The sequence below is a fragment of the Varanus komodoensis genome, unplaced genomic scaffold, assembly GCF_004798865.1.
Source record: "Varanus komodoensis strain SLA01 unplaced genomic scaffold, ASM479886v1 scaffold18_1, whole genome shotgun sequence".
NCBI lineage: Eukaryota > Metazoa > Chordata > Lepidosauria > Squamata > Varanidae > Varanus > Varanus komodoensis.
The window spans coordinates 163683-175971 of NW_025335548.1; positions in this window are offsets into that span (position 1 = coordinate 163683).

The window sequence follows — 12289 nt, forward strand, 5'->3', positions numbered from 1 at the left end:
ATAAGCATATGTAGGACTGCATAGTTTTGATAATATGCCTTTAGTATGTGAAATTATTTCATTTGACCCTAGAACTACAGTCAACTGGTGTGCTCATCCCACATTTGAGCATGGCTACAGCAGATATCTGTGCATTCCTTTGTCAGCTTGTTTTATCTCAAGCAGGGAAAGGGATTTTTAAAGGCACATTATGGAAGCGCACTTAACAGAAAGTATATTCTATTGAAGTCAGTGCAGGTTCTGAGTAAGCACGATACCCTGTAAGTGAGCACCTCGGATGAGAAGTGTAGAGTATACTTTAATTAACTTCAGATGAGCAGCCATCCATACGTTTAACACTTGCCACACTGAGCAGAACCTGAGCGATTCAGACCACAGAGACAAAAAAACCAAGTTCCTCAGACTAATTTATATCTTGCTTACCTTCCCCATTTGTTCAAAAACGAATAAGGGATGCATTTATTCGAGGATTCTGCGTGCTTGGTTGCTCAAGAGATAACCATTGATAGTGTGAGGGCAAGGCTCAGAGTAGGACAGGACAGTGAAATAACTTGCTGGTATACAGAATTCTTATGCACTTTCTTAAACAATTCAAAAAGTCCCAGGCTCTTGATCCCAGTGATTTCATTGGGAAGGGTTCTTATTCAGTGCTTTAGCTGAAACTAAAACCTCTTTCTTCAACATTTATTATGTCATTTATAAACCAAAGGCTGTTGCAGAGCGATGCTTCTGGCATCAGAAAGCTGCTCCAAAATATGTTGTTCACAGAGAACTCCTGCCACTCATTCTTTCCTCTCTGGAATGCCAAATGTGTGGGGAATGACATCGTGTAGTTTCCGCTTAAAATGCAAGCACACGTCATTTAAGACATGCATCTGGATCCTATGCTAAATAGGTGGTACCGCTTTTCCTCCACTGCTAGCAAGCCATTTGTTTACACTAGTGCAACTTCACTAGCACTGGTGCACAATTAGCTACTACCCAGTGTCCCTCAGCTGAGAGAAAGTATCTGTCAGTGAAGCAGAAATGAGAAATTTTCAACTATTCCTGCAACCCGCTGTGCCCCTCTCCACAAATGCACCCTGGAGGATTAAGAGAAGCTGCAACGCGTATTTCAGTAGCATGGGAGGCTGCAGGAAGGGCTAAGGAATTGCACAAAATCGCTCTCTCTTCATTTTGCTGAGTGTGGCCTTTTGTTGGTGGTAGTGGAGAACACTAGATACCAGGCTATATTCTCATAAGAGGAGGTATCCCATTTACTATATAATTATCAACTTTGTATTCTTTTTGGTACCAACTGAAGACCTTTTTATTCTTCTAGCTTTTTAACTATTTAATTTTTAACTTCATTTTAAACATTGCATTTTATTCTGAATTGTTGCTATGCTTCTCTGCTGATTCAATTGCAATTGCTACTGTGTTTGTTGTCTTTTGTTAATTTTATCTTATATGTGTTTGTGTGTGTGTTTAAAATTTTTCTTAACTTTTGTTAACAGCCCAGAAAGCCTTGGCTATTGAGTGGTATAAAAATTAAATAAATATAATTACACATTGCAATCTTATCCCTCTTCCTCAAAAGATGTCAGTGGGGATTATTCCAGTTAAAATGTGCAGCCACATTTCAAGTCCTTTGGTAGAACTAGTTTCCATGAACCAGTATCCTGAAAAGGCTCCCCATTCATAAATCGTCTGCATTACTAGAAATGGTGGTCCCTCTCATATTCATGTCTGCCATTGCTGCACTTAAGGGAAGGGGCTATCACTGTTACAGAAAAATAACACTGTATCCTATTTCTTCTGCAGACCGGAAAGGTTTCGCATTTCAGAGGGCATGTTATGACTATCAGTAGTTTCACTGGAATTATTTATAGTCCTTCCATAACAGATGCAACTGTCAATTAGTTTACTGCTTCCTTACAGTTCTACATAAATAGAAAAGAGAAAATCACCATTTTGTACCGCACTTTAAGCTGTAGTTATTTCAAATCCTTACAGAGATAAATCTTTTTTTTTTTCACTGAAAAACAACTATGGAAGAACTGACATTCTCTAAGCCACCGTCTGTTTTCCGTTTTACTGGTGATTTTTACTACTGTTTGCTGTTCCATATAGGAAAGATCTTGTCTTTGCAAGCAGATGTCTAAGACACCATCACTGGGGTCTGACCTCCCCATTATTTTATTTTCATTTGATCACAGAATAGTAGAGTTAGAAGGGGCCAATAAGGTCATCAGGTCCACCCCTCTGCTTAATACAGGATTCCTTTATTTAAAAAACCCCTTATTTACAGTTCCTCTATACCATTCCACATCCAAATAAATTCCAGAGTAGTGAACAGTATAAGGGAAAGACAAACTTAAAAAACAAAAGCAACATATGAAAAACATTTAAAACCAAAATGATATTAAGACTGTGGCTGGTCAGCAATAAAAGGCTTTCCAGAATAAGGTTGCCTTTAGCAGGCAACAAAAACAGCACAATCTTGGTGCCTGCCTGACCTCTTGAGGCAGGGAATTCCATAGACGCGGGGAATTTCATGCACTCTGAAAGCTCTTCTTCTTCTGGCCATGCAGTCCACATGGCACTACCAGTGGCTGAGCAGGTGGATAAGGAAGACTGTTCTCTCTCTCAAGTATCCTGTCACAAGTTGTTCAGGCTTTTGTGCAATATTACGAAAACCCAATATTAGGAAAATCAGCCCAGTAGCTGATTGATCACTGCTACCAGGGAAGCTCCTTCAGCAAAGGAGTTGTGCACTGAAATTGAGCACCTTCCTGCATGCTCCTAACTTTGGCTTCCAGAGCACTCTTAAGAGCAGTTGCACTGCAGTAATTTCAGTCCTGAGGTTTATTTATTATCTGTGTACAAAAGCCTCCCACAAGCATTATGCAGGTTATCAGCACATGCATCACTGTGGTCAAGGCATCCTAGTCCAGGAAAGGCTGTAGCTGGTGAACCAGTCAGAGAAAGGAAATGCCAGTCTGAGCCACTGCAGTCACTTGGACATCCAGCGGCAGCAATGGATCTGGGTGTACCCCCAGTCTATGGACCTGATCTTTCAAGGGGAGCATGACCCCACCTACAAAGAGCAATAGATCTATCTCCCCAACTTGGGAACCACTCACCCACAGGACTTCTGTCTTGCCAGGATTCAACTTTATTGGTCCTCATCCAGCCCATCACTGAGTCCAGACACTGTTCTAGGACTTGCACAGCCTCTCCTGATTCAGTTGTCATGGGGAAATATAGTTGTGCTTCATCAGTATACTTAACGGAGCTTGCCTCCAAATCCCCTAATGCAGGCTCCCAGAGGTGTCATATAGATGTTAAATTATACTGGGAATAGGATGGCACTCTGTGGAATCCCACAGAGCAATTGCCAGGGGTTTGCGGTATAGTCACCCAAAGTTACTCTTAGGAATTGACCCAGAGAGAACATTGCAGTAATTCAGCCTTAAAGGAACTAGTGCCTGCACTACTGGGGCTAAGCTATCACTGTCCAGAAGAGGGCATAGCTGGCAACCAGTCAAAAGTACATTCATTTGGGACTTCAGTGACAATGATGGATCTAGGAGTACGTCCAGAATACAAGCTTGATCTTCCAAATGGAATGCAAACTCATCAGGCAACAAGCCTATTCCCCAGGATTGGGAACTACTCATTCATTGGACATATGGCTTACTGGCATTCGCTGTCCCACATCCAGCCCATCACTGAGTCTAGGTTCTGATCCAAGACTTACATAGAGAGCTTTGCATCGACAATATGCTGGTGATACTTGGCTCCAAATTCAAGTGGCTTCATATAGACTGTAAGCAGCATTAGTGACAAGATGGTACCCTGTGGAACCACATAATTCAATTTCCAAAGGGCTGAGGAACAGTCACTCAAAGTTACTCTCTGAAATCAAACTTGCAGCTAAGATCGGAATCACTCTAGTGCAGAATGCCCAGTGTGCAGACCACAGAGTTGATACAGAAGAATACTATGGTTATTAGTATCTCAAAACCTTATGTGAAGCTGAGCAGAATTACTATGGTTGTACTTCCAGTCCATCTCTTAATAAAGATCATCCATCAGGGCAACCAAGGCTGATTTGGTCTTGTAACCAAGCTGAAACCCAGAGTGGAATGAGTCTAGATAAGTATCCTCCAAGCGAGCCTGCAGTAATGCAGTCTCTAATCATGGGTGTTTCTTTCTTGGTTATCATTGCTAACAGCCTAGTATAAGACTAATGCTACTGCCTGTTATATCATACCTATTTAGACAGAGAAAAGTCTTAGATTCCCCAGCTTGGCTGGGGAATGCTAGGAGTTGTAGAATATTTTTCTGCCTACATATAAAGATATGCATAGTTGCTGGTTAGGAGCTGAGGTTCTGGGGTGGAGCAACCTTTACTTTGCAAAGTAGCTACTCTTGGTTGACAGACAGGGTTCACAGCAAGAATAATATAATACCAGCTCTTAGCATCCAGACCAAGCCTTAAAGAAAACCCATTAGTCCTAACAGACAAAACACACACATATACACACCAGGGTACATGTATACCATGAGGCCATACTGAAGAAATAGAAACATTTGAGAATCCCACTGGACTCAGAATAGCTAAGATGTATGCTAATCATGTGAACATCCAAACAGAACTAACCAGAGGCCTCTGGCACTTTCTTACACAGGTCATGTCTATTCAGGTGTTCTATCTCAGCTTTAGTCTGGATGGGAAGACTGTCTTCAAGAATGGAAAGATATGATAAATTCAAATTTTCCATGAAGACCCAAACTGAGGAAGTCTTCACTTCTGGGATGTAGGAAACACTTTCATCTTTAGAATGAGATTATATTCTCTAGTGCTAGACAAAGCCTATAAAGATACGCCACCCCCTTGTACTCTGAGCTTTCTCACATGAGGCATTTGTGCTACACGCATCATTCTGTACTCACTGTTGTTTATGGTTCTTTAGATGGCACTGTTTCACTACTGGTTGTAAACAGTTTCACTTCTTCTGCTTTCACTGCTTCTTGTAAACAGCACTTTCTGCAAATTTTTTAGACTCAGGAAAATGAGGTATTAGAAACATAGAAACAGAGCGAGTCAGAAGGGTCCTCCGGGCCATCTAGTCTGACCTCCAACACCAGCCGGCTCCGCTCACGACATGCCCACCATGTGGACGTCCAGCCTTATCCTTGAACACCCGCACCGATGGGGCCTCAATGACCTCCCAGGGAAGCCCATTCCACACCCTCGGGGCCCTAACTGTCAGGAAATGCTTCCTGGCATCCAAATGGAACCTTGGCTCCTTGAGCTTTGCTCCCTTGGAGCGCGTCCTGCCTTCCTCTGCAGGGGAGAACAGGTCTATACCCATCTCCATGTGACATCCCCTCTCATACCTGTATGTCGCCAACATATCCCCTCTGAGTCTCCTCTTCTCCAGGCTGAAGAGACCCAGTTCCCTCAGTCTCGCCTCATACAGCATCCCCTGCAAACCGATCACCAACCTTGTGGCCCTACGCTGCCCTGACTCTAACCTGGCTATATCCTTTCTGTAATGAGGGGCCCAAAACAGAGCACAATACACCAGCTGCGGGTGCACCAGAGTCGTATAGAGTGGTAGTAATACCTCTCTTGATCTAGAAGCCACACTTCTGGCTATGCCACCAAGGGTGGCGTTCGGCCTCTTGACCACCGCATCACACTGCTGACTCATGTTTAGCCTGCAGTCAACCAGCGCCCCGAGGTCCCTTTCACAAGTGCTGCTCTCCAGCCACTTGTCACCTAACCTGTATTTATGACAGCTATTCCTATGCCCCAAGTGCAAGACCTTGCACTTATCCACATTGAACGCCATCCTGTTGTCTCCTGCCCACTTCCATAGTCTGTCCAGATCCTGTTGGATCTGGAGTACCTGCTCCTCAGTTGTGGCCACTGCTCCAGTTTTAGTGTCGTCTGCGAATTTGATCAGCAGACTGTTCACCCCTTCTTCCATGTCATTAATGAAAAGATTAAACAGGATCGACCCCAGGACAGAGCCCTGGGGGACCCCGCTTGTCACTGGCCGCCATCCCAATGATTCCCCGCTAATGGTTACCTTCTGCTTTCGGTCAGTCAACCATGCCCTAATCCACTGGACAGTGCTTTGGTGTATCCCAAAACTCCTCAGTTTCTCCACCAGGATATCATGGGGCACTTTGTCAAAGGTCTTGCTGAAATCCAGGTATACCACATCCACTGCATCCCCTCCATCTAGCCATCACGAAACCTTGTCATAGAATTCCACAAGGTTTGTCTGGCAGGACCTGTTTTTGCGGAAGCCGTGTTGTGTGGATGTCAGCCTCCCTTCCCTATCTAGCATCACTAGATCTCTTCTATTATGAGCCTTTCCATTGTTTTTCCTACAATGGACGTAAGGCTAACAGGTCTATAATTCCCCATGTCCCTTCTACTACCCTTTTTGAAAACTGGGACCACTGATGTCACCCTCCAGTCCTCTGAAACTTCACCCGTTCTCCATGAGGCCTCAAAAATGGAGGCCAGCGGGCGTGAGAGAACCCCCGCCAACTCTCTTAATTACTCTCGGGTGTAACCTGTCGGGGCCTGACACCTTTGTAATGTCCAATGCCCTGAGGAGCCCCTCAACATCAAGGGGAGTGACTCTAATCTGTTCCCCTAAGTCCCCAGCCTCATCTAATCTCCTATGCATCCGCCGTCCTGCTTTGGGGAGAACACAGAGGCAAAATAGTCATTTAGCATCTGTGCCTGTTCCCTCATATCAGTCACTGGATCTCCTTCCTCCTTATTTAGTGGTCCCACCACTTGTCTTCCCTTCCTCTTCCTATTTGCATGCTGGAAGAAGCCCTTTTTGTTGCTCTTGATATTCTTGGCAAGTCTCAGCTCGTAATCAGCCTTAGCCTTGCGATGAATCCTTCTGCAATGGGCCTCCTCCTCCCAGCATACCCTTTCGTCTATTTCCCCCAGTACCCATTTCCTGCGGAGGTTCCTCTTTCGTCTAATCCCTCTAACCACCTTCTTTCGCATCCATGGCGGCACTCTCCTCTGCCTCCCCACCTTACTGACTAGAGGTATCGTCCAGGCTTGCGCCTCCAAAACCTCCCTTTTGAGTGCCATCCACCCCTCCTCAACTCGCTTACCTTCCAGTAACCTATCCCAGGAGACTCTACCCAGTCTGGCCTTCAGTTGGCCAAAGTTGGCCCTCTTGAAGTCCCAGCTTCTAGTGCTCTACCTGCTGCACATCCCCAGATCTCAAAGCAAAGGATGAAGTGATCACTCGCATCCAGAGCTCCCCTAATCTGTACTTCATCTATCAGCTCCTCCCTATTGGTCAAGACCAAGTCAAGGATGTTTCCCCCCCTCGTCGCCTCTCAGACCCTCTGTGTGAAAAACCCTCCCTCGATAGCTTCTAGGAAGCGACGTGACCTGGCTGTCACCGCCGAGTGAGTCTCCCAAGTAATATCCGGGAGACTGAAATCTCCCATAATTACTGTGTCTCTCCCCCGAGATATCCTTAGAATCTGGTCTGTCAGAGTCTCAAGTTGACCTGGAGGGCGATAACATACCCCCACTGTCAGGTCTCTTTCCCTGTCAAAACCCCTAAGTTTCACCCAGACTGCCTCTACCGAATCCCCATCTGTGCTGTATTCTGTCTCACTGCATCCTATTCCTTCCCTGACGTATAAAGACACGCCTCCACCTCTCTTTCCCTTCCTGTCCTTTCTGAAAAGGTGATACCCTTCTATGTTCACATTCCAGACTTGCCTTTCATCCCACCAAGTTTCTGTGATTCCCACCAGGTCATAACCTCCTATTCCCAGGAGAGCTTCAAGCTCTTCCTGCTTATTACCCATGCTCCTAGCATTGGTGTACATGCACCTCAACTCCTTCCCGCCGCTTCCTTTCCTTGGAGTTCCCAGCCTCCTCCTTCCTCCCATCCTCCTTGATACCTGGCCCCTCTCTGCAGGAGTCCTGTCAGTCCCTGCAGTACCTCTAAAACCCTGCTCCCAGAGCCCTGATCCTCCCCCCACACTTGTCCAGTGCAGACATATTTCTGGGGGGGCCTGAACCCCCCCCCCCCGGCTCAGTTTAAAGTCTTCCAGACGAAGCTCACTAGAGCATCTCGAAAGGACCTTTTCCCCATCCTCATGCGGTATAACCCGTCCCTTGCCAGAAGTCCATTGGCAAGAAAACAAGTGCCGTGGTCGAGGAACCCAAAGCGTTCCTTCTGGCACCACACCCTAAGCCAGTCGTTCACCTCGGAGGCCCTCCTGTCCCTTCCTGGCCCAAATCCCCAGACTGGTAAGAAATCCCCAGACTGGTAAGGTATTGTTTCTGAAGGAGAAAGAAGGTGCGAGTGCCTCTTGTATATTTGCACTATTCCGCTATACACAGTGCGCCTAGAGGCTATGCAGTGGAAAAACAGGAAGCACTCATGTCATGCTTTGATCTCAATACTGCAATGAAACGGAAAGCAGATTCTTGCCGAAGAGCCCTCAAAGAACCAAGCCAATGCTGCAAATGATGGCCTGTTGTGTATCTCAGCAGTTGTTTGCACAGGAACGATTACACAAAGGCCTGAATGTGTCATGGGGACTACATTCTGCCATTGCGTAGTGTGCTTCTCATGGGGCACTGTGGTTCCTCTCTCTATACGCACAGCAACATGGCTGCTGATCTCTGGGCCAGAGCATGGAATTAATGCTTTTAAGTGAGGTGGGGAAGAGAAAATAAACCCTCACTGCCCTGTACTCATGTAAGTATATAATAAGTATATGAAGGGACTGACATTCACACAACTTCCACTTCTTCATGCTGGATAAAGGCTTTGTGAAGGGGGTGGGTGAGACTTTCAAATCAATGTAGGTATAGAAAGAAAGCAAATTCATTTTCTCAAACTAAAAGAAAAACTCTTGGGAATAAATAAGGCCCACATGGGAGCTGTATGAAAATAGCTTTCACCCTGTTGTGTACCGGAATGGCAGCTAAGGCTGGCATCTAACTCTTTGAGGTATTTGTGCTGAGCCATTCAATACAGCACTGACTGAGCCAGTTCAGTTTTTGGATTTGCACTTTAGCTATCGCACCAGTCTCCACTGAAAGTATAATCACTTTGTAATCTTGAGTGGGAATAACTGAATCTGGAGGCTTTGGCAAAAGGCATGTGCCTGTGTGCAAGCATGGATGCAGACAATAGGGGAGCTATGTGGGGGCTGTGCTGTGCACATATCTTTGACAGGTTGAAGTTTAATGCTACTCATTTTTGATGTGTGGGAAGAGAGAATTTACTCTGACTCATTGCTCTGTATCAGGGGTTGGCCACGTGTGGCCCCTGCTGCTAAGAGTTGCGATGGCAACAGCAAGCCCCCCCACCCCCAGTGTGGTTTGCCACTGAATGTGATGGCAAATCGCTGCAGAAGGTAAAAATGACAAATTTAGTTTGAAAATAAATGTGGGCTGAAGGGTGGTTAGAGAGCTGGACTGGGGCCCTGTGAAGTCAGGGTTCCAGTCTCCATTCAGTCATGAAGCTCACTGGGTGATTTTGAACCAGTCGTGGATTCTCAGCTCAACCTACTTCATAGAATAAAGGATAAAAATGGAGTGGACAATGAGGATAAGTTGTGAGGATAAAAATGGAGTGGACAATGCAAGCGGCCTTGGGTTCCTCACGAGAAGAAGAAAGAAAGGTGGAATATAAATGAAATGTAATAACAACAACAATAGCAGTTTGGCCTATTTAACCCTCCACAACAGTTTGCTGTCAAATTTGCAGCCTGCCAGATTAACCCTGCCATTTCTTTTAAACTACAGTTGATGAATTCAGGACTTGCCTGGTGCTGGTGGCTTTTGTTTTGGTTTTTTACTTTGGCTTTATTCCACTTTAAACTTAAAAGGCATTTATATTATGTTTTACTATGTTATTGTATGTTATGGTTTTTTGTTTTGCTTTGTGAATTGGTTTAGGAACACTGGCTATTAGTACAAAAGTGTAGCCAATAATAGAGTCTTTTTGCCATTAATCCATCATTTCTCATAAAGCAAGACAACTCATAACTAAATTAAAAATGAGGCAGTGGTTTCTGAGACAAGTAAGGCGGTATTCTCCTCTCTCCTTCCATGATGAGACATACGGAGGAAATAGAGAAAGACTTACCTCATACAGGCCAAGAAATGCCATATATTGTTCAAGAACATACATAGACTCGCTCTGGACTGAAAAGAAGTAACTGAACGCCTATTTTGCAAATGTTGATGGAGGCAGCTTTTGAAGGAACAATGGATGCAACAGGGATCCAAATCCTTGCCTCCTTGCTATCAGCCAAAGGTCAAAACTGCAAGTATTAGTTTCTCGCTTGGTTATTCATTCCTCACAAGCTACTTCAGGCTTAAATGAATTGAGTGTTGCCATCTTAGGAGCTCCATTAATTCCCCACTAAGTGCCTGTGGGACCCCTGCCCTGAAGTCCAGCAGCTGTTGGGACCCTAAAATGTTCTGGGAATGTTAAGGGCAGATATGTAATCCTTGGAAATGCAGCAAAATTGCCTCTGGGTGATTTGGTAACTGCCAGGCAAGCCCTAGAGGCAGTTTTCTGTACCTACAAATTCATTATGGTCTGAAGTCAGCTTTATACAAGTCACTGAAGTCAGTTTTATACAAGTTGTCATTTTGGAGTCAGGAATTGGACTGAATATTTGAATGATTTCATAAATGTCACATTTCTTTTCTTCACAAAGGGCATGGAAAAACATGCTAATACATCCTCAAGTTTCTACCAGGACTATCTTTTCCAGAATATCCTTGATAATAATAGAAGGGTCCCAAACTTCCACATATTTACTAGGAAGTAAGTCCATTGAAGATACTTAGCTGTACTCATACATACTTATGGCTGTGTTGTAAGGCCCTACAGCATTTCTAAGAAAAATTCCTCCACAAGAGAAACCACATTCCTAGCAAGTACAGAAACCATGAAGAAACCAGGTCCCTAGCAAGGACAGTCTGTGAAATGTCTGCTTTAAAGGCCACAATACTGTTATTTCGAAGATGCCGTTCTTAACATTTGGGTGTCCTTGGAATTCAGAGGTGAATTAGGCTGAGGGGACGTAATTTTTGCATGATGTCTCACATGCCCTGCCATCAAAGAGGGAGCTGTGCCCGGCATCTCCAGCACCCCCTCCCCATGTGGTGCTTCTCTCGCAAGCTCGCCCTCGGTGCGGCCTTTTGCAGCATTGCAGCGCTGCGCATCTGATGGAGCAACAGAGGGGGCTGGTTGTTCAGTGAAGAAGGAACGCAGAGTGGCCACCCGCCCGCTCCTGGTCGCCCTTACCTGGAAACTGCTGGGCCTTGGGGCAACCCTTGGTCTTTTGTTGCACTCCAGAGAAAGAGATCGCTACTCTCCCAGGGAACAGAGGGGGCAGAGCTGCCATTACCCTCTTCTTGAACATGAAGCAGTGGAGCGTCCACCTCAGCTTCCTAGGAAGACGACTTCCAGTTTATGCCATATGGGAGGTGAGGGATGCCTAAAGCTTCTCACTCCTGTTAATGTATTCCAGGCTGCTGCTGCTGCTGCTGCTGCTTTCCATTGTACACTAGGAGGCAGAGAGGTCCTCCTCCAAATTTTCCACTCAGAGTTTGCACAGACCCCTCAACGGGCATGAATGTCGTTGTTGGGGCCTTTCTGCACTTGTGATTGGAAGGACAAGCCTGCTGGTTCAGGGGAGGAAGGACACAGCAGTGGCTTCTTTCCAATACGCCTACTTAGTGTTGCTCTGGAGGAGGGAAGGCAGGTCGAAATAACTGCACTACTACTGGTAACACTTTTGAGGCGAAAAAGGCAGGAAAATCAGGAAACTTAAAGCCTTTTCCCCTGCCCTTGGAATATTGGTGAAAGCTGTTTGATAGGAGGCAACCAGGCACAGTGCTGGCCAGCAAACAAGCGGAAGAGCAGTCCCCCATTGCTGATGGCGGCCTCTTCTGCAGCTTTCAGGCCCAAGCCTGCCTGCTGGGAGCCCCTCTGGAGCAAAATGGCCCCAAGATGTATATGGCGGGTTGCTGTTGCTGAGCAGCTGCTTTGCCAGTGCAAATGTGAGGAGGAAGGAATATGGGCAGCTGTACAGCCTTGCTCATCAGAAAAAAATTGTATTAATCTCGGCTGCTTTCCTCTCGTGCATGGGAAGGGGAAAAGCCAAGCACAGGATGCTGTGCCAGCCCAGGATGGGAAGGCCAGCATGTCTCTGGGGCATCCCTTGCTCAGGCTTTAGGGCTGAGGTGCAAGCAAGCTTG